The sequence below is a fragment of the Amphiprion ocellaris genome, chromosome 13 (genome assembly GCF_022539595.1).
Source record: "Amphiprion ocellaris isolate individual 3 ecotype Okinawa chromosome 13, ASM2253959v1, whole genome shotgun sequence".
Classification (NCBI taxonomy): Eukaryota; Metazoa; Chordata; class Actinopteri; family Pomacentridae; genus Amphiprion; species Amphiprion ocellaris.
The window spans coordinates 7,925,560-7,949,575 of NC_072778.1; the positions used below are offsets into that span (position 1 = coordinate 7,925,560).

General features: G+C 39.5%; 1 protein-coding gene across 1 annotated transcript in view; it reads right to left on the reverse strand.

Annotated features, from left to right (window-relative positions):
* ldb2a (LIM domain binding 2a) overlaps positions 1 to 24,016 on the reverse strand; it is a 130,056-nt gene that overhangs the window by 105,508 nt on the left and 532 nt on the right. The gene's annotated exons all lie outside the window — the stretch shown is intronic.

The window sequence follows — 24,016 nt, forward strand, 5'->3', positions numbered from 1 at the left end:
AATAATTAAATGATATTACTGACTACAGTGGCATTACTTATAAAATATATCAACGGCACAAAGAGACAGCCTGTCTAATATTGCATTTAAATAAATAAATAAAACATCTTAAATATATTTTTAAAAATTATTCTTAAACATAGGGACTTCAAGACGAGAAAAATGCATGTTTCTTTCTTACATCAGATGATATTACGTGTTCCTACTGCTGCAAATCAGTGATCATAATTTGTTAGAGTTGCACACTGTCACACTGGGCGACATGTTCCTTCATTAACACCAACACTGTAGATTTTTCTGCATCACATGTTCTGTCCTGCTGCTGCAATTCTCAATGTGGTCTTTTCACAGCCAAAGATAGTCCCCGACAAGAAGCATGACTTTCTCCTATTTGAGCATCATTTGCTATTAACAACAGCTGTTTTTGGACATGATTAAGCCTTTAAATCCAGTGTGTAAAATCTGAAGTCGTCAGTAGGAACCAGTGGGTTTGGGGCTGAGAGCCACAGACAGGATGGGCAAATTGCAAAGAAGGGATTTGCACATGACACACTAACACATTTCAGCTTTTTTGCATCAGATTTAGGATGTAATATAACGGCAACCTTTGATTTAACCTCTAAAAACTCATCCCTGCGTATCAAAGCTACATATTTAGAAGTGTTTTGCATCAAAACTAATCCATTTGTGATTTAAAATAGATGTAACTGCACTGTTGCTTTATCTAGAATGCACAAATCTCTGTAGTTTCTCTTTTTCCACTTATGTCTCGAGCACACCAGCTCACGAGACACTGTAAAACTAGATTATTACTGGACTATTTCAGCCATATATGGTAACCGGAAACCGATTCAGAAAAGGAGTAATGACACGGAAAGCTCCGGTCCGTAAGGTGAAAGAATTGGGTCCTGATATTTCTTCTTCCTGAATCTGTGTTTTTCAGACTGCTTATTTTGCCCATGACATGTCTTTTGGCATAGAAAAAACACAATATGTATGACATGTTAACAAGGTAAAAAACCTAATTAACACTGGAGTGGAGTCTTTAATTATTTAGGATGATCCACTAATGTTTGAAACTCATGATAATATGACTGACTTCCAACTTGTATACCTCATCTAGCTGGTATGAACACACAACCTGTATCTGCATAACGAATCTGGGTAAAAGAAAAGTACAACAGGTAAATGCAGGTGCATCAGAATGTGATCTGGACCAGGTGTAAATTAACTCAGTACAGTGCAATCACATTCAGAAGAAAAAACCTCAGTCCCACAAGCCGAAATGTCATCTGACTCCACCTCTTCCTCACGCAAGTCTGGCACAAACTTCAGGTAGAAGCCATGTCCAAACACAATCAAGACAATGAGAATGTATTTAAATCCCAGAGGTCAATCAGATGTCCTAATCTGGACACTGGCTACATGCTAACAGCAGGTGTAAATGGAGCTTTGAATCAGTTGCTAACCAACCATACTCTAAACTCAATGTGAAATAAATTAATGAGTCTCTGAGTTTCTGTGTTTTGTTTTTTTTTGTATTTATTGTCTTGTGCAACAATTCATGATATTAAGAATTTTGCTTAACTAATTACTGCTGCTCTACAAGTAATCACTGATGGTCTTTTGTACTGAATTGACCACAAGGATCATTATAATTCAGAGGTAAGAGTGTAATTTGTTCTGACCTTAATCGCCACATTTGTGGTTTTTCTCCTTTCTGCAGGAGGTTTAGTTCACTGACTGGCAAAAGTAAGTGTGAGGGACTCTTTTATTTTCCAAGCCATTAATTAGCTTAAGTCTGTGTTCTGTTTGTGCAGGAGGACATATTTCAGTGCTGTTCAATAGATGAAAACGCTGTTAATATATGACTTCTCTGTTCCATATTTTTTGTGTATTTTTTATTTTGTTCCTGCTCATAGCGGGCTTTTTTACCCTCAGGGACAACAAAGTTGAATTGAATTCAATTGAACTGAACTGAATACGTAACCAAATGTACCTTGAGAGTTTGTTGTGTTGTATCCGGCGCGTTTTGTGAATCTTTCAACCCTCGACCATTTGTTAAATACAGCAAATGCATCAAGGATGAAGAAGGAGAGGTGCTTTTAGTTGTGAAACAGCAAGGTGAGGGAGACAAAACACTTGTGGATGAGAATGGAAATGGGTCAGGACACATATAGACACTCTGCTTCTGCTGGGTTCCCTCTTGGTGTTACTATGGTAACGTACCCTATCTCCCTACCTACCTACCTGCCTTTAACGCACAAACTACACACCCTCGCAGCTGCGCTACAGGTTTTGCACCTGAACGCACCGATGCTGCTCCTGTTCGGAAGAACCCGGAACATGTCTTATCCTGTTTCACAGCAGAGCGTGAAAATGTAAAGTTGTGGCTGTGTTTGATGTAGCTGCTGCTGGTGTAAACAATCACACTCATTTGCCTTTTTTGAGAGAGAAACATGTGCCAACATGCAGAATGTTTGTGAGTATTTTGGAGCCGGGAGGAAGAGTCTGATTGTGGTGTTAATAAAAGGGGCTGACTGGTGATTGACAAGCACCGATGAGACAAAAGAACTGCTAAAAATAGAATTCACAGTGAAACACAAAATAAAACACTATAACCTGCTAAGTAACACTACCTAAGAAAATCCTTGTCTCTAACTCTGACCAGATTCAAGCTGTTCATGGACCCCGCTGAAAGTGAAAACTTACAAACTCGTCTGTGAACACTGGGAAGTGTGTCCCCTATTTTCAGCACACAACTGTTTTCCAAATATGGATGAAATATACCCCGGATGCCGGAGCAGCAACTTCTATGGTGGAATCTCATTAGCATCGTAATAGCTTCCAGGCTCATTTGCATTTTGCCGTGAGTGATTTTTTTTTCTCTCTCTCTTTCCTCTTCGCTGCTGGATGGAATAATAATATTTAAAAAAAAAAAAGTAAAACTTTAAAGCAGCATATTTTATTTCATTATTTAAGTTAAACAAATTGTAATTGAAAAGCACTTTTCAATTATGCTATTTCCTCATACTGGTGACAAATGAGTCTTACAGTTGTGTCAAGCAATTATAGAAAGACACACAAAACTACAAACTAATATTTGCACACAGGGAAGACAAATTAGTGTAAATAGATTAATACAGGGAGGAGATGCTTTTAGTTCTATTTCAGAAAAAAATCCTGTGTGTGCATAGGTGGAGGATTAAATCATATTTGCACCAATATCCTGAGTTCTGCTGCTGAAATGACATGACATGAGACCATTACGGAGCCTATTGCTACCAAAAACTAAAGAAAACGGTGAAGACAACAGGCACGGCTGATTAAAATGAAATAGTTACCAGTGCAGAGAATGTCAAACTACACATTTAAAGTGATTAGCCAGCCTTTTGCAATACCTGCAGGCCCTTTTAACAAGGTGCTAATATGTCCTTGTGTTAAATACAAGGATACAAACACACAGCGCAGCTTGTTAGACCTCCACACTCTTCTTGTCTTATGCTCAATTTTTGCAGCGAAGCAGCTCAGCGAGCAAAGAGTTAATATTTTCAACCAGTTCTGCCTCTGACACACACACACACAGACACACACACACACACACACACACACACACACACACACACACACACACACACACACACACACACGCACGCTCGTATCCCCACAACCCATCACCCCTGATCACACTCAGACGCACGCACACTCCCACGCACACACACATGCACACACAAACCCATAATTCCCAACACCACCTCCCCCTCTCCCTCCGCACCCACCGCCTCCTCCTCCTGCCTCCCTGGGCTCACCCCCCCTCCCCTCCCCTTCTCTTCCTCCTCCTCCTCCTCCACCATTCTCCATCTCTGCCCCCCCCAACACTCCCTCCCTCCCTCCCTCCCTCCCTCCCTCCCTCCTTCCCTCCTCCACCGCCCCCCTCAGGTCAGTTAATAAGCGAGCCTGAGCCTGTGCCTCAGCTTGGCTGTCTGGAGGACATGCAGAGCAGTGTCTCCTGGGAATTGGCTCATGCAGAATGCTGCTCCACCGAGAGAATGGAATTTTACCCTCGCTAGGGCTCCCAGCCGCACCGCGCAGCAGGAAACCTGACAGACACACACTCACACACAAACACACACGAGCGCACGCGCATGCACGCCAACACGTGCTGCAAATAAGGCGCACAAACATCCTGGCGCACTAACACAGTGGTCCCAAGAGTGTTTCTTGAGACGTCTCCCCATCCCTTTAAGTAAAGTGACCACTACCTAAGAAAAACACTTATTTTCCCCCGGAATCATCAAGAAGCCATCATTAAGTTAATGGTGACACAGTCTTCGGGGACACGCGGTGATGGTCTGTGATGCACAAAAGCTTCCATTTCACTACAGCAAATGTAAACACACGCAGTTTCGAACGCAGAGACATCAGTGGGTACAGTGCTGCTAATGAGTTGCCCCGTAGATTTAGAAACACTGGCTTTTCCACACTTCTGTCTCAACTTCAAATGTTGAGAAAGTCACCCCCGCCTTCTTCCTCCCTTCTCCACCTCCACCTCCTCCTTTAATTCCTCCTCAAACCCACAGCTCCATCTATCGGTGTGCCTGAGCTACACAGAGGAGTCTGTAGGCGATGGAGAGTAAACACTGAACCACTGGAACAGATTCAGTTGGATTCCGTCATCCAGCAAGCAGGGAACGATTTCATGTTTCATGTAAATTGAACAGAGTGGCTGCAAACAAGTTTCACTGTAAATGAACAGAGTGGGTGAAAACATGTTTGTAGCATTAGAAGAATAAGCAGACGTAATGGCACAGGAGCAAAATGAAGTAAATGTTTTCTCTCAGTGACCTTTAACCCTCAATTTGGTTTTGTAAATTAGTTTTTTGTCATTCAAAATGTCTGCAAATGTGACCCATTTGGTTTTAGAGACTGTGTTTCAGGACAAAATGACAGAGGTCTGATGAATCATGTTGCCCGGCAATGCAGAGTATGATTCATGCCTCCAACAGGGTTGTATTTACTCAGGAAAAACAATACTCACTGCACTGAGCCTGCACATGTACACAACATGCAGGAAGAGCAGAGAATTCAGACAATACTGTTTTTCAGATCATGCATGCACTGTATAGGTGAAGGTGAAAAGTGAGCTCAACACTAGTGATTCCGATATTTTCTCTTTAGCTGAGTGAAGGAATGGATATGATCCAATCCCATTTTCTGAGCTTGCAACATGTAAACAGAATCTGGACAGGATCTCCAGAGAGAGATCCCACCACCTTCATGTGTAGATTACCTCCACTATTCCAATGGGATTAGCAGTCACACAGATTGTAAACCGGCAATGCTACAGGACTGAATTGTTCACAGACAAGACTCAGTCCTATTCTGTCTCTGTCAAACTAAACGCTGAAGACTTTGGCTTGTCAGCCACCTTTGAATACGAGGCAATTATAGGTGGTGTTCTGTGTGGTTTGGACCTAATCATATTCATGACAGTTTGTACTTCTTGCCTCAATAAGGAGATACTCACAAACACAAAAATAATATTCATAAAGGAGATGATAAGAGATGCAATGTGAAAACACACCCCCTAATTGTAAATGAGATTTTTTTTTTCTAACTGAATGTTATTCTCCACCCCCAAACACACCATGACAGTGGTGTAAAAATTGTGGAAATAGTGGAGCAAAAAAAGAAAGCCATGCACACACACACACACACACACACACACACACACACACACACACACACACACACACACACACACACACACACACACACACACACACACACACACACACACACACAAACTGCAACCTTCAATGAACACCTCTCCATGAAATGCTGAAGCCAAGGCAACATTTACACCGTGAAAACACGCCAAATAATAACACTGACACTTTACATATGAAATATTCCTGCACTTTTTGCATTGTAAGTATTTTCCATCTGCAACATTTGTCAGGTATCGCATACAGAGGTTATCATTATAATTATTTTTTCTTCTCTCTCGTGGAGCACCTCCAGTGAAAAAGCCCCAGCCTGTCTCAGCTCTGGCTGTTTGTAGTGAAGCAAGCCGAGGCAGCAGCGCTCTCTTTGGGATTTAGCCTTTCAAAAGTCCTCGTCAGATTTGCAGCGCAGACGTACTTCTGCTGCCTGCCGCCCCCACATCTCTGCCCCCCGCACCCCACCACCACCACCACCACCACCACATCTCCCCATCCCTCTAACCACCATCCCTCCTCCCCCTTCAACCTCCTTCCCCTCTCCTCTCTCTGCTCACTCTGCTGCAGATGTTTTGGGTATGTTTTCTTAGCGAGGAAGCTGCGCCAACTGCCAAGTGCCGACAAAATGCCCCTCGGTCGTCTCCTGGTGTGGCGGCGGCGGAGCCGGCCAGCGGTTGGTGAGCTAGACGTCAGCACGAATGGCGGCCAACATTCCACAGACAGAGGTCGTGTGGAGGTTAGCCCCAATGGCTGCCAAAGTGCACAATGTGCAGGATCCTAATTACCCAACCTGCAAGCATTAGCGAGCTAGAGGACAGTCTTTATGAGAATAAAGTGATTTGAAAGAGCAGCAAAAATAAATACAAATGGGCCTATCTGTGGGGGGCTTTGCTGCGTCCGGATACACAGAGCTCCGGTGGTTTGCACCAAAATGTGGCAAACATTTGCTGAAGGGATTTCAGGTTCAGTTTGCCTGGACCAGCCAGCTCATTAACTTGCTTGCACTATGGCACGGCATCACAACTCAGGTGCAAAACTTTTTTCACACACACACAAAAATGAGAAAACTGTTGTGCCCATAGTAGCAGATACACCCCTCCTAGTGTTTCCCTTCCACACAGGAAATTTACCAGTTTTCATAAATGTTGATTGTTCAGTGACTATTATCCTGAGTGTTGATTATGCACTCAGAGTGGATATGGCTTGGAGGCTGTTCAAAACTATCTGAAAGTGTTAAATTAACTCTGATGGGGATGGAATTACACAAATACTGGTACAGTGATGAGTGTAAACACTGCCAATGTTGCCGTTTTCATGTGTTAATTCCAACAGTGTCAGCAGCTGATGAGATTCCAGTCCATTTTTCTTCACTTATTGGTATCAAATAGTGTTAGCAGGTTTAGTGTTTGCACAATTTTATCAATGCCAGTTTTTTTTTCTTTTAACAAATGCACTTCCTTCTTCAGAACCAATCAGCATGAAGTGTCTGCTCATAAAAAAAGTAAGGACTGTTTTCATCTAATCACTTCAGCAGTGTCAGCAGCTGCCGAGATTCTAGTCAGAATCCAGAAAGTTTGTGGTTGTGTTTATTTATTGGCATCAAACTACTGTTCTTCACTATTTTAACAATGTCCAAAAACAGTCCCATCTTCACAACCAATCACCTTCTGGTGTGCTGCTGTCTAACCATAAAAAACAAGGAAGAAATTAAGAAGCAGTTCGCTGCATTTTCTTGCCTACATTTTACAAATCAGGTTGTTTGAGATAGCATGTCTACAGACTTAGACCAATTAATGTCTTAAAAATCTGTGTTTCTGATTTTAAACATTTGAGTTCTGTTCATTAAGAATGAAACAGCATTAGTTTTTCTGTGTGATCTAGAACTTTGCCAGTTAAAATCTGCCTATAGCATATTTTACTAAAGATTTTTTTCCTATATTACTCAATTAACATTCTTTCAGTATGTATCAGTTAGCATCTAGCATCCTCACTAGCATCTGTGTTTATGCCGCTTGACTCCTTATGTACCATATTTTTGTCATTATATCTTCATTGATCAATTAACGACTGAGCCATATGGAGTTAATCAATAATCGTGCAGGTAATATATTGGTTTATCAATAGATGTCTGCACCACATCTTTTACCAACAACCATTTTCTGTAGAGGGCGAGGCTGATGGGAGACCAAACTTGATGTTCAGGAGAGAAAGAAAGAAAAATAGCTGGCTGTGCTGCTACCATCCCCCATCTCGTAGGCATGGCAGCAGCCTCGCACACATGCGCCTGCACACACACACACAAACACACACACACACACACACACACACACACACACACACACACACACACACACACACACACACACACACACACACACACGCACGCTTGCTCATGGACACACATACGCTCACATACACACAAATACACATGCATACAAAGCACACATACATAAACGCGTGCTCACACTCACACACACACTCACACACACACACACACACACACACACACACACACACACACACACACACACACACACACACACACACACACACGCACACACACACGCACAGCCCATCTCTCTCTGCTACCTGATGTGAGGCAGAGAGAATATTCCAGAAACCAAACACAATGAATGTTCCTCTGCTATTCACACAAAACAAAATCACACTGCAATGGCCCTAATTCAAATTAAATCCATGCATGTATTTAAAGCTGCTCTATTTAGTCTCAAGGATAAATTTTAAACTATTGCAAAAATTTTTTTTTTTTTAAAAAGGGAAAAAAAAGAGCGAGGAGGAGGAGAAAAAAAAGTTTACGATGTAGCTTCAGTGCTGGATAAATAGAGCGTCTTAAGAGTCGGTGTTTGAAGGCAGCCGTGGTGATCTGTGGTGGTCCCGCTGCCCTGCCTGCACCCTCATAACACAACGCTCACTGGGCTTATTCATTTTCGCCGTACAAGGTCACTCCAAGGGAATTTGACGAGACTTTTAATTTCAAAGATGTTTAAAGCATTTGAACACTAATTCATACAGATGTAGTTCCTTTGAATGGCGTGGTGAGATCATAATGAAGGGCTGCGGGGCGGATTTAGTAGGAATCTGCTTTGTTTGCTGAGCTTCAGGTGTGACCAGGTCTGCTACTCCAGAGTGGACCTTTTTAAGCGATTGCATGCTAGATGTTAACTTTGCATTTGCTTGTAATGTGATTTAATTATGCCATGGACATGTGTGCATTGTTTTAACTCTCCTGTTGTCCTCATTTACGGGCACCAAAAAATATTGTTTCCTTGTCTGAAAAAAAATACCAAAATTCAGCAAAAAAATTCCCCAAATTTCTGAAAATTTGCAAAACCTTCAGGAAGAAAATTCCAATAATTTCCTTAAAAGTTTCCATTAAAAGTTTGATCGCTGGATTTTGGTTGATTTTTATGTGAATGTTCTTAATAAACATTTTTAACATTTCTTTTTTCCACCAAAAATGTTCAAAGATTTCCCAGAAATGTTGAAAATGTGGACATCAGAAGTTTCACTATGGAAATATTTTTTTTCCCCACATTTTCAAACTTTAAACCAAGTCAATTTTGACCCACAGGACGACACGAGGGTTAAGTGGTTTGCCTGAAATTTTAACTTGTCACTGCTGTGTTCCCCTTCTACATATCTGACTGGAGTTAAAGGTACAAAGGTACAATCTGAAATCTAAATGTTCATGATATTACTGTATTTAAACTAATAAAGGACTAAATTTAAGTCATTGATGCAATCGATCATTGTTATACTGACAGGAGTCAAACAAATAAATAGGAGAACTAAATAATTGAATTGTGACATATAGATTGGACTTTTGAAAAGGTTCCTGTTTATGCCACAACTGCTAATACAAATATTCAAGATTCAAGAGCTTTATTGTCACGTGCACAGAAACTAGGCATTTACACTGTTCAATGAAATTCTTATTTTTCTCATCCTCCTTAACCAAATGACATAATGTACAAAAGTGTATAAAAACTAAAGTAGTGACTGAATAAATAAGCGGACTTAAACTGACAGCAGCAGCAGTCAGATAGTGTGCTATGCATTTCTTTAGCAGGTCTACTTCTAGAGCAACAACTAACTGCTGTTGACGCTTCTACTACTACTGCAATGTTACTCCAAATAGTGTTGTTTTTACCATGACTACGTCACTTTTATTGGTTCTAATGCTGCTTACATGCAATGTCCTGCTGATATTTATTCTATTTTATCAGTTTTTATTTGATTTCATTGACCTCCCACACTGAATTGTATATATCTTGCCTCTTTTGCTTATGTTGCAATTCTTAATACAGTCTTTTTTTATATGTACATTTGATTTAATTATTTATTGTTGGTATTTCATTTAGCTTGTTATCAGTGCACCATCCAGTGGCAGCTATTTGTTTTTCGTCCAGCCCCCATATATGATGACAATAAAGCTATTCTATTCTATTCGATTGAAAACTGTTGTGCAGTATTTCTGTTTCTGTTTGTTAATTGGTAAGTAATATGACTGTATCCATCTATTTCCTATATTTTGAAGAACTAAAAACACATTGAATGTTGGTTTCTGCTGTGGAGTAACGTTTTTAATGTGTGCATCTCTGCACTGCTGAGGTTTCCTCCCGCTGCTCTGGTTTCCCCCCACAGCTGAAAAACATGCAGGTCAGGTGAACTCTACTTTGGAACCGTCTTAGTAAATTGGCCTTAAGTGTTGTACAGGTATAAGAGACCATGCAAGCCACATAATATGATGATGTAGTACAATATTTAACTTCACTGAATCAAAATAGGACAAAATGCTGTATGTGACAGAAGACAAAACACCATCTATGCTAATGCCAATTTTTGACTGACACTTAAGAATTATTTAATAATTTACTGCAAAATTTAATGAAACTGTCCAGTTAGGGTTAACTATATGTTTCTATGGAATAAAGAAGCATATGATGAAACTATCTCTTCTTTACATGATGAATCTTGCAATGGAAAATAAAACTGAATTACAGAGAAAGAACATAACATAAGACCTTCAGATGCTTTAAAAAAAGCCCAACTGTCGTTCCTTCAAACATATAATTTAAATTTCTACAGTTGATTTAATAACACTTTGAATGCAGAACTTGTGTGTGCATTTATATGCTATGATGCACACTATGTAAAGTCTGTGTGCTGTTCACTATAACAGGATAGAGAACATGTGAAATGTCAGAATAAACTGCAGATTGCTCCTGAGCAGGTTATGTCCTTATCACCTTTTGTTAGAACTGCAGAAATCCGCTGTGGTCTGCTGTCATTTTCCTCCAGACTTTTTAGCTATCAACAGCCAACTGGACACACACATCACAGTCCACTGCTTAATTTATCCCTGGTGTTTACCTTGCCAAGCTCAGCCAGTGTCCTTGTATCATCTGCAAACCCCCCACAATGCTTTTTTTTGTTTCTTTTTTCTTTTTTTTCCCCAAGGCTTTGTGTAATCGGCATCATCCCAAAGACGATCAATAGTGCTTCAAAATTACAGTGCTGGACTGGGTGCTATCTCCAGGCCTGCTGATTATTGGACTTTGCATAGTGTTGAGTCAGTTTGCTGGGCTCTGGTCTTACCAGCAGCCAGGTGTAACGGGGAACGGATATCTGTTTGAATAAAAGCTCAAAGTTTCTGGCAACTTCAGTTCGAATCAATGCTCAGGCCAGGACACCAGATAAATATGCCTCCTCAAAAAACGAGTCATTCCGGCTTATTTCTCAAGTTCTCATGACTTCGATCCCCTCACACACACACACACACACACACACACACACACACACACACACACACACACACACACACACACACACACACACACACACACACACAAAAAGAAACAGAAATCAGCTAGAAAAATGTGGAGTTTTGTTTGAGTGTGGGAGGTAAGGGGTGGTTGTGTGGAGAGGGTGAGGAGGGGTATTCCCTAATGAGCTTTATAGAACGGGTACAGCCATGTTAAAATGAGAGGAAACAGACCTCCCACCAAATATGAATACCAGAAAGATGCAAATGCACTCAACAGCAAATTTATTATTCTGAATATGTTCAGAAACAAAAGGCTCTGGAAAACAGAGGGAGTGAAAGTGAACTGCTCCCCTCCGTTCCTCACTGGCTAAAAAAATTATATAAAATAAAATAAAATAAAAAAACAGACAGGGAGGAGAGGGAGAGGATGGGAGAGAGAGAGATGGAGAGGGAGGGGTATGAAAAAGGAGGCAGAGAGAGAGGAGAGAGGAAAAATCCTGGGCCCTGTTTCTTCTATTTTTTTTTTTTTTTTTTAAGCAATGGCATCCTGTGTTCTTGGATGTTTCGTTGCCATGGCAACTGTAACTTGGTGACCTCGTTATTTCTGCCTAATCCCGCTCTGAAATTATGGTTGCTCCACCCTTTTGCCTGGCTGCCCTGATAACATAATCATTGCAAATGAGGCAGGGGAATGGAGAAGAAGAAGACGAAGAAGAAAAAACACACATTTGGCACAGCTTTTTTTTTTTTTTTTTTTTAAACCAGATCACCACTGGCTGAAATATATCACATACATTCACCGATATGCATTTACTGCCGCTCGTGGTGTTCCACAGTCCTCTTGCAACAGCCGATGATGAGCCTGAGTAATTAAAATATGCACTTAGCAATAATCGGCAGTGAGTGGTTGATAAACTGTATTGATTTCAGATCAGTCTTGAGTTTATTACAGTGGAAGCTGTGCCAAGTTAACAATAAGGCTGCCACTCGCAAAGTTTGCAGACTGTATTCCGTAAATGAGGGCCAGGACAAAAACCAAATCTACTGTACTACACACACACACAGATACATGCACACAGCAGCACATAAACACCTGAATTATTGATTTCAGTGTTTGATTAGATTTACTTATTGGATGGGGCAGAGGAGGCACTCTGAAAAATTGATGGATTTTTAGAGATAAACATGCAAACTAATAAGAAATCCACAGTCATGCCTATTCAATAATTCACCAAATTTACATATTATTATTGGCATATCTCATTACTCCAGACCAAGACACACTTATATATTCCAAAATTTTATTAGTTGGGTATTCTGTTGCATAAATTAACATGAATAATGAAGGATGAGAGCTCCTTTAAAGTCAGGATTCAAAGAAATCCCTCATTTAGGAACATAAGACAAAATGTCTTTGTGTGGTCAAATAGGCCACAGAGTCCTGAACAATGGAACTGTTTACATGCAGCTACTGGAGCAGGGAATAAGGATCTATTAAATATGCTCAATTTAAAATGTTTCATGTTTTCACAGTAATTCGATTGTAATTTTTTTTTTTTTTTATTTATTATAAGTTTAGGTAGTTGCTTTTTAAGGCAACCCATCAGTTAGAACAAGTTCTCTATGTTAGTGTCAGTTTTTGCTTTATTATTTCACCATATTTGAATTACTGATTAATTAATGATTGTAATATTGTTGTATACCCGTCTTTTGGATTGTATATGTTGTTTCTTGTCAAGACAAAATGACAAAAAGTTGAAATCTGACTTGTTTGTTAAGTTTTTCAAAACACATATTTACACTTTTTACTTTTTAAAGACATTTTAAGAGCATAATTTCAGGCACCATCAAGCTATTATATATATTGTTTTATATTGTTAAAGCAAATTTGCAGATAAATGGCTTCATTTTGACGGTGACAAGTTAAAACTGTCAATATCTACTCAATATATTTAATTTTGACATATATTTTCCATATATTACTGTATAGATAGATACATCTTTCATTTGAGAGGATTGCAGCCAACAATAAATCCATCCTACTGATAAATTTGCTTGTGGGTCTTGAAATAGATTATTAATCTGTGCCACAGAGCTCAAAAATGCATCAGTGGTCTCCACCATCACACTGGGTGGTATTTTACAGCCATAAATGTTTGACCCATTTCGACTGATCCGCTGAAGAAAGCTATCTAATTGATGTAATTTTTAAAGACAAGTTTCTGTTCATTATTTACTGAGTAACAGCTTTAAAACGTGATGGAGCATTACCACACCAGACACCATTAAAAGCGTGACTGTCCCACACTGAGTTTGTAAAACCACTGACGCGACATTTAAATTCTGGGTCAGATGTGCTGCAAAATGTACGAGGTGTACTTTATTAAATAACGGGACTGGGCTTATGCCAGTCATATAGCAGCGTGGATGCCTGAACCACATACATTGATCAATTGGCAACATAAACAACCCCTGAAGGTTTCAACCTGCTCAGATCATGTAAAATTGAATTACTGCAGCAGTCTCAGTATTTAATAGCCACATCTCGTATATCCTGAACTAAACTAAGCCTTTAGGATTTGCTGATGGCAATGTGCAAATTGTAATTTCAATTTGACATCGATTAATTGTTCAGCCTTAACTACCCTGCTTCATTTTGAATTAATCCAGTACACACTGTCCTGCTGCTGTCTTAGTATATACAGTCTGTGACCAATACTCATGGCAACACCTGTTGTGTATTTATCCACAACTGAAAATAGTCCTCACCATTTACCTCTACTGAAAGCTTTCTTGTTCTTGAGCCTTTGCAGTCAAGTCTCACCACTCAGCAGACATCTTAGTACTTAAAAGTAAAGGTGTTTTTCCACTAGCACCTACTCGGCTCAACTCGACTCGACTTGACTCGGTTTAGGTCGTTTTCCATTAGAATTGAGCACCACCTCATCGTGGGTAGAGTTGTCATAGCATGGCAGCCTGGAAGTCCCTTAATGTCATTTGTGTGCGACACAAATGCAACACAACAATGGAGGACATTGAGGCGATGGCACACCTGCTGCTCAGTCTATGGCTTTTTGTCAGATTCAAAGTAAAAGAAGAGAATCAGAGAAAGCACCGTTGCTGTTGCAAGTTTTTTTTTTTTAAAAATGGTGGGTTTGGTTTTCATGAAGGAGTCGCTCTCGTGTGTCGTCACTCCCTGTCCAATCAGTGGCCTGCACTCTGTAGACGTCACATTATCTGCTCGACTCAGCTCGGGAATCCCAGCCAAGTAGGTACTACAATAGTACCTGGTACTATGTCCTAATGGAAAACCTCACAAGCCGAGTAGAGTTGAGCCGAGTCGAGCCAAGTAGGTGCTAGTGGAAAAGAGCCATAAGGGTCCTCTCTAAACAATCATTTTTAGTGATCATTGGGACATAAAAAATGTCAAATCTAACAAAAACATAAACAACTTTGGTGGCTTATGCTGCAAAATAAGGTTTAAAACGTGTTTTCCTGCTATGCATGTACAAAGTTTCACTATAGCACACTTGCATCAGTGCAACAACATGGTTGTTGGACTATTATAAGCAGACAATTTAAGGGTAGGGCGTGAGTCATACAAGAACCATCTTCCGCATTTAGGAATTCTTCCAAAGATTTAAGTGGTGCATCCCTCCCTTAAAACATCTTTGTTTGAGACTCAGGTTAAAGGATCATGACTTCAACAACACAACAAGAACTACTGGAGTTAGGACAAAGTGCTGTAGAGAATGAAAGTGATGCTTGGTCTTTGGGTTTTACAAATTGAAATACCTTTTAAAAATAGTTGTATAGATTTCACATATACTATGTGTCATTATGGGATTTTGAGATATTAATGAGCTTTGTTCAATTGTGACAAAACATTTTTACCAGTCAAAGTTCCTCATTTAAGGCGGATCTGCCTTTAATCACATTCTGAATAATGCAAGACAGCTACAAAAAGCACTGTTCAGGTGTAATTATCTTTGCTGTAACATCAAGATATGTATCTTTAAGATCCACTGATTCAGACATCTTCATTACCTTTAATTTAATCACAGTTTCAATTAAATAAGGATTAAATTCTTCACAATAAAGACATCTAAATAAGGTAATTTTCACCTTAAGTATGTTGGTAATATCTCCAACCGTCTCCAACTAGTTGAATCGCATCTGCAGTGCGAGGGCAGTAAAAACCACGTGACCATGTGTCAGCTCAACCTGCCAGTGTTGAGTTCCTCACATTTCTCACAGCATACCTCAAATGATTATCTATGAGGTGTAGCTCTCGTTCACCCAAAACTTTCAGGAATTCTGAGCTGCAGTCTTTGCTTTCCTTCAGGGGTTTTTAGATGACATCTGTGGCCATGGCTGCAGTGAAAAGCAACAATCATGTCAGCTTTGCAAGGCCTGAGTCCATTGCAGCTGCTTGCATCATGGTCAGGTCATACACCACTGATTTGTTTTAGTCTAAATTGTAGGGCACATATCTGAAAATGGCATTCTGACAGAATTTCAGATATCTCTTCTGCTTATTTGTGAACAGATGAATGAAATGAAAATAACTGCTGTTGAAATTAAGGTTTTTACCAATTTGATCTGTATTTGCAGATATATTAACATGGAAACTCATGACGCACTTTTACTTGTATCCTCCAATAAATTCAACTATAGCCTTGTGAAGTTATTTACTATAAATATGCATATCCAAATCTATACTATATACAATTAGTTCTGTGGCAAATTTAACTCTGAGTCAAGTGTATTCTTACAATGGACATGGATCTGTTGTTCAATTGTACTATTAAGTTGTAATTTACAACCTAATGTATTCTTCTTCAGCACATTAAAGATGAATATATATAATCTTATTGACCTTTGCAAGTGCTGCAACTGAGTAGTTTAGAACTATGCAGTTATTTCTAGGGATTACTAATGGAGGGGGGCACTGATGCTTGTGATTTAGCTCTGATGTTAAACATAATTTCTCTGCGAGACATTTTATAGAAACACCCACAGCAGTGGCTTATAAAAACTTAGAATTAATCAGACTTGCTGCTGTCACAATCACTCATTTCGGTGTTACTTTAAAAGTGTTGACACAGTACTGTTTAAAGCATAGATATCTGGCTGCATTTGTTGTAATGCTAGCTACCACAGTTAAAAGATAACGCCACAGTCACATGGCGTGGGAGGGAGGTAGCAATGGAAAACTGCTATGCGTACGGCAATTCAAGATGGAAGCTGCCAGCTACTTCATGAGTTTCTGGTAGTACAGCTGCCTAAAAAGTTCTGTGTGCAACATTCGGAACCAACAGAGCTCAAACATCTCAAACCAAAACCAAGGACCAGCAGCAGGTGGGTCCATCAATATAAGCCAGGTTCTGCTCAAGGTTTCTTCCCATTAACAGAGACTTTTTTCTTGCCACTGTCGCCTTAGGGCTTGCTCTGGGGGTTCAGGCATATGGGTTCTGTAAAGCGTCCTGAGACAATTTGAATTGTAATTGGCGTTAAATAAATAAAATTGAATTGAACTGAATTGAATTAACATTCCACTTTCATTTATAGCCAGAAAGGTCGTGTACTGGAGCGTCACAATGCTAGCACAGTAAAATAGACTCATACTTGTAGCAAGTTATTGTCAAATCAATTATCTTCACTTCACCCGTAACTCCTTCTTTCCGCTCATGTCTAATCCACTCCTTGTGTGTCGGTTTCCATGTTCCATTAGACCGGAGCAGAACAGACACAAGCGGAGATGAGAGCTGAAATAAAACAAGTGCGCATAAATTACCTAAATAAAATAAGTGTCTACAAATCCTTTGAATTTTTGTGGCACAGCCTGGATGCTGGACTGCACTTTTGCTTTTCCAATAGCACTAGGAGTCACTCTGTCTGTTTGTAAGCGTGCAAAGGACCAGCAGTTTCAAAGGGAGCGACATACATGCACTAATGTGCACCAACAAGCCTGTGCAACCACACCAGCTGCCAAAATATAGAACAGAGAAGCTTGGACACAGCAAATAGCTGTCTGGTGCTATATTAGTGCTGTATTAAGGTTTTAAAATCTCGCATGTTGCATATTTAACCAACAAACAAAACAGGAAGACATCAGCTATATGCATCCAGATGGTGTTGGTCAACCTAGCAAGCAAATAGTTTGATAAAAACACTATTAATGGTGAATATACAGTGATTTAAACTAAGTGTAATAATGTCAAGTGACAGTTATTCTACTACGGAATTGAAAGTGGGAAGGTTTAAAGTCTCATGCTAGTTCATTTTTTGTATGCAACGGTTGGTTTTTGCCAGCACTTCTCCAGTCACTAGTGCAAAATCTGTCATAGGGGTGCATTCAGAAACAATCTACTTCTAATCCTACACTGCAGTTTAACATGGTATGTACAAGTGGGTGACTGCAAATTACAGTAATATGGCATGAATGAATGGTAATATTGTCTGATTGTCCTATCCTATTTTAAGAAAAGAGTTTGATTAATGAGCTCTTCTCAAACAACAGGTCCTGCTCTTGCTCTCATTTGTCATGTCTATGGTATTTTAAAGATACATTTAAGAATTTATTAGTCATTTTTAAGTACAATTCATTTTGAATGGATAAAGGAGAATTTTTACGGATGCCCTGCACACTTTTCAGTGTAAATCAAAAATGAAAAACTCAGCAACAGCTAACTACAGGGAGGGTGGGGCTTAGTCAATAGCCAATGTAATTTTCATCTGCACTGAGTATTAAACTGATTATTTGCCCATCTTTCATTGAAATCATGACGAGTCAGAAATCTGAAATTTAAGTTACAACTTGTGCACCAGTGATGTTTATTATTCAATAATTACTTGAAAATGTCAAGGTTCCACACGGCAGATGTGTAATTATTTTGTCAACAGAGGCCTCACATTAGCTGTCACCTTTTAAAAGCCACACTCATTCGTTGTAAATCTGCTGTTAATCATTTACTAAGTGTAGGCGTCTGTGGTTTTAAAAATGCATGTATTTGAAACAAAGTCTTTACTTATAGTAACAAGAAAAGCAAAGCTACATACAAGAGATTTAAAATACCCCCCCCCCTTTTTTTTTTTAAACTTAGACCCAGGATGTAAATGAGAAACAGATGTGTGGGAGGGTGGGGGGGCCATGAGGAGACTGTGTTTCCACAAAGACCTTAGGCTCAGAAGAACTAGGAAATCCCAAACTTGGATCATTTCAGACTAGTTTCTCTGCATGAGGCACCACCCTGGGAAATCAACAGGGGAAAACAGAGACAGAAACAGAGAAGCTGACAGACGGGCGTATGGACAGATGTGCGTACAGTAGACAGAGGGAGAAGTACGTATGTGTGTGTGTGTGTGTGTGTGTGTGTGTGTGTGTGTGTGTTGTTGTCGGTGGTGGTGGTGGGGGGGTTCTACCATACATTGGACGAATGATTTGACCGAATTGAGAGTTTCCATACAAGCAACAGGATCTGACCAAGATAAGCCTCTTGGGAGTCGTGTGGTCTGCTCTCTCAGGGCGGATTACACACACACACACACACACACACACACACACACACACACACACACACACTCACACTCACACTCACACTCACACTCACACTCACACTCACACTCACACTCACACTCACACTCACACTCACACTCACACTCACACTCACACACACACACACACACACACACACACACACACACACACACACACACACACCCTTCCACCCCCACTGACCTGGATTTGACTGGCTGCTGCCTGCAGTATCCGCCCACATCGACTTCGACGGGCCTACTGGCTGTCGGATGTTCTAGCTGAGAGCGAAATAACTCTTTTCACCGATATGTATTTATACATTTTCCCTCATTCCAAGGTCTATTTAGCAGCCGTTCTGTAGCTTTCAACTTTATCTCAAGGTCCTCATCAGCACAATTGCCCTGCAGCTGTGTTTTCGTTTACAATTTAGAATATTCTCAGTAATTGTACTGAGAATAATACTTGGACATGAGAAATTAAGGGAATACAATTTGTAATGCATATGTTTAATAGAATATTGCAGCTATTTTTGAATTTAATACATAAAATTTAGGTACGAAGCTAACTTTAAAAGAAAACTCGCCTTAGTTAAAATGTAGATGTACAACAGTCTATCTATCTATCTATCTATCTATCTATCTATCTATCTATCTATCTATCTATCTATCTATCTATCTATCTATCTATCTATCTATCTATCTATCTATCTATCTATCTATCTATCTATCTATCTATCTATCTATCTATCTATCTATCTAACCTTTTCATACAGACTCTGAGAATGTTGACACCATCTCCAGGGAGACGTTGTAAACACCGAACAGGCATTTATTCTCTTTACATAATACACTTACATCATATACAACCGGATCATGTCACTGAGTTTCTCCTCCTGTCCTCACAGACCCGCAATGATCCCTAATTTGAAAACAAATGCCTCGCCTGCTTTGTAACCGAGTAAAAAAAAAAAAAACAAAAAAACAACCAGAGACAAAAACCTGTCAGATATTTCTGGTCCCAGAAGTGACAGATGTGATTAGGTGGGTCATATGTGATGCCGGCCCTCCGCAGCCTCGCCGCAGGTTTAATAACGAGGCTATTACCTTTAATGGCAGCCTGCCTTCATCCCCTCTGATGTCCCCGGTTTCATCGCTTTGGTCTAGATGGCCAGAGGCATCTACATGGGCATTTATCCAAAGACGCTCAGACTAATCCATTACTAGATCAACAACGCTACAAGCAGCAAGAGTGCAGCAGGTCTTAAATGTGTGACAATGAACATCTTGTTTGGTAACAAGAGAAACAGAGTCAGTGTTGGCAAGGAAACCCCGAGGCCCTGGGGACCGGACTCTGGGCCCTGACACATGGGTTCAGGGTGAGGTAGGGGAGGGTGTGTGTGTCTGTGTCTGTGTGTGTGTGTGTGCTGGGTGACTAATAAGGGACTTTCCAAATAGCTGATGCATCCAAGAACTTTCTCTCCCCCCTAGTCAATTATATGTCAGTTTTGGCTCCTGATCAAATGTTCAGTCAATGAGATCACAAAAAAAAATGACCCATTACAACATCAACAAGAGCAAGGTGATATCCTCATTTACAGTTAAACATCTAAAGTTAATTAATTTACAATCACATACATCAGATAATTAGTGTGGGGCAGATGTTGAGTATAATTATTCCCATAATAACCAATAAGCAACCAGTGATGCTAGATATCAGAACTGAATGTGTTACGTGTTAATGGACTGCACAACAAAGTGTGTTAGCGTCGACACTGCAGTGTGTGCACGCAAAATAGTGACATCACCAGATGAAAAGCAAATTATCTTAAACGCATCACATTAAAACAAAGAGAAAACTCACGAGGTTCTCATTTCTATGACTAATCTACAAGAGAATCTGTCTGATAGAACATCGTTTACTCTGATTTAAGGGTTCTTGAATACAATGAGCTATAAAAAAAAAAAGTGAGTTGACATGCAGACTCCACATGTGCAGAGTAAAACTGAGCAAGGAACTGCAGAGAAACATGGAAAAAGAAGATCTGGTTGCGAAAAGAAACACAATGTCAGCATATGGAAATATTTTGGCTACAGAAATATCAGTGTCGACCAAAAACAGATAATTCGTCAACAGTGTCTTGCAATTGTTGCCACTACAGAAGGAATGATGGCAAATGATGATGGCCATTTAAATTAGCGCCACAAAGCTCTGTATAATGAGTGCAAAGAAAGATCTGAATGCCATTCAAAATAAATAAATAAGTAAATAACTATCTTTGTGATCACACCTTATGATAATGGCCTCAAACAGCTTTATTTGAGTTTTTCTTGTTATTAATGTCTATTTTCCATGCAGATGCACTGCCCCACAAAATCAACCCATCATTCTAGATTCATTCACTTTTCCAGATAGAGTTAAATGAGTCATCTGGGGAAAATTTCAGTATTTCTTCATAATGTAATATACAGTATTTTGAAGGAAAACTAAATATCGCAATGCCAATTTCTACCAATTGCACGCAGCCTTTGTTTAAACATCTATTTCGTCTGGTCCAAGTGGAAAAAATAGTGACCAAGTGAGAAAAAAAAAGACAAAAAGAAAGAGACAGTCTTACATATGACACTTCAAGGATCACTGTGTTCTTCATGAGAAGAAACTGCAACATTATCAATTTTAAAATGATCAATAACATTAACTCAAAGACACTTTTAATACACTGAGGAGTAGTGAACCACTGGGTTAGGCTGTTAATTATCAGATGTTTTTCCAATGATTAATCAAGAATCAAACTAGATTATTTTTCAGTTGATGGCCAACTTATCGCACTTTCTAGAAAGTTGCATAAAGTGACAGTGGCAGAAAAATAATAACAATTAAGCACTTTAGTTCAGAACAAAAGTTTCCAGAACACATTTCTATGGATAAATAAACTATCTTTGATATACAAGTTACTCTGACAGACACGGAGATGTATTGTAGGGACGGAGAACAAAAAACAGCAGGGCGGTGCACTAATAGAGCTACATGTTAGCAACATGTGTGACCAGTAAATTGTAAAACACATGAAAACTACGAAAGCCATCTTCAGGCAGTAAATAGCATCCGGCTTTACTTTTCTAGCAATGGCTAAAAAAAAACAAAAAACAAAAAAAAAAAGCACCTGCTAAAAAAAACCCCACCACCATCATACTGCTGTTACAAACAAACTCTCCCTATCACACCATGTCCCTCTGAAAGGACAGTAAATTATGTCAAAAACTGTCAGCGAATATTCCGAGACAGAGAACAGTAATATGTATAGCAGAGCTTTGACAGAAAGTATGTGCAAAGCAAGCCACTGCTGTCAGCTTGTCGCTCCTGTGAAAGTGACATCCCTGACAGGCCAGGAAAACATGTTCCCACATAACTTCAGTGTAATCACAAATCAAAAGCTTCTGTTGTTCCTGCCCCTGTGTGTCTGTGTGTGTGAGTGTGATTACATTCTGTATTTACAGCAACAAGATTCCGCTCTTTTTTGCATTTCTGCCGCAGTTCCTCTTTCATGTCGAGTAATTTTGAGAGATTTCATTATTGTGAGCATTGAAAGAATATCTGGAGCAGGTCTTCATCGGCCCATCATTTATTCATTGACATGGATTTTTCAAGCAGTGGCTCACCTCTCACTGAGCAGATGTTGAGTACCATCTCAAGCTGCCTTGATCTTAAGAGACACTGGACCCGATGATGAAAAAAAATAAATTCTCCATCCACGTCGACCCTGCGCTGTGAGTTACTGGCTTGAGGGGCGTTTAATTAAATCAAAAACTTATCACTCACGTTTTAATTATGCTGCCACACAGCTCAGGTTCACTTATGACTTAGTGCCATCTAGAGGCCGAGCGGCGTGGAGCCGAAACGTTGATTTTATAAGAGAAAGAGCAGCAGTCTTCATTATGATGCTGCATTTCTTTAGGTTTTAACAGAGCATACTGCAGATAGTACATTAATGGGAACATACATATCAATTTCCTGCTAGATTTACATTGTTTCTGTGTGTTTTGTTCACTGTAGGACCATTTCTGTTTACAAAATGGCATTTTCATATATAGAAACATAGTATATAAGTGTAGCTACATTGCATTTGTGCAATTTTTTGAAAAAAATCTCAAATATGCACAGAGAATGTACTTTTCAGTGAAGCAGGAGGCATCTTGTATCTGGTAGCTGAACTTTTGTGATTCAAAATACCACAGATTCTGGATATCACAATAAAGAACTGGGAATATATTAAATTGCAGAATTTTTAAAAAAGGAAATAACATGCCAGACATATATTATTATCAAGAATATTTTCTAATGTGTCTTTTTTTCTTTATTCAGCATTTGCATCTATGTATATTCAATGCAATCCTACTTATTTTACCAACATGTTTTGGGAGGTGAGAGGTCTTTGCTTGCATTTCCTTACTTCTCCAGCACTGACATTAGTTTACTTTTGATTTGTGTATATTTAAGTATGCTGCATGTAGTTGTAAGTGCGTCTGTGCATGAGAATGTGAATGTCTTTGTGCATATAATGCGCCAAAAAGTAAGGTACAAACAAATAAAAAGCGCCGAAGCAAAAGCGGGAACACAAATGATATCATATGGAACATTTCATTCACTTATTGGATTACTGTTACTCATGCATTAGTGTGGAATAGACATAGCTGGCTGAGGAGGTAATGCAGTTAATAGCGGTCTGTTAAAATGTGTCATGTTTGTGAAGTTCCCAAGTTTTATTTGTCAAAACTTATTCAGCAGAATCCAGAAGGATCGTCAGCAAAATGTGCTTCAAGAATCAAATTTAAGACTCTTCATTGCAGATTGGCTCACTACAGAATTAGATTATTGTAGATTGTATTGTATAGATTCATAGGCTTCTGAACAGTAATTTAATTAATGTATCCGCTATGGAACTTTAACTTAAGTTGGTAGATCATCTGC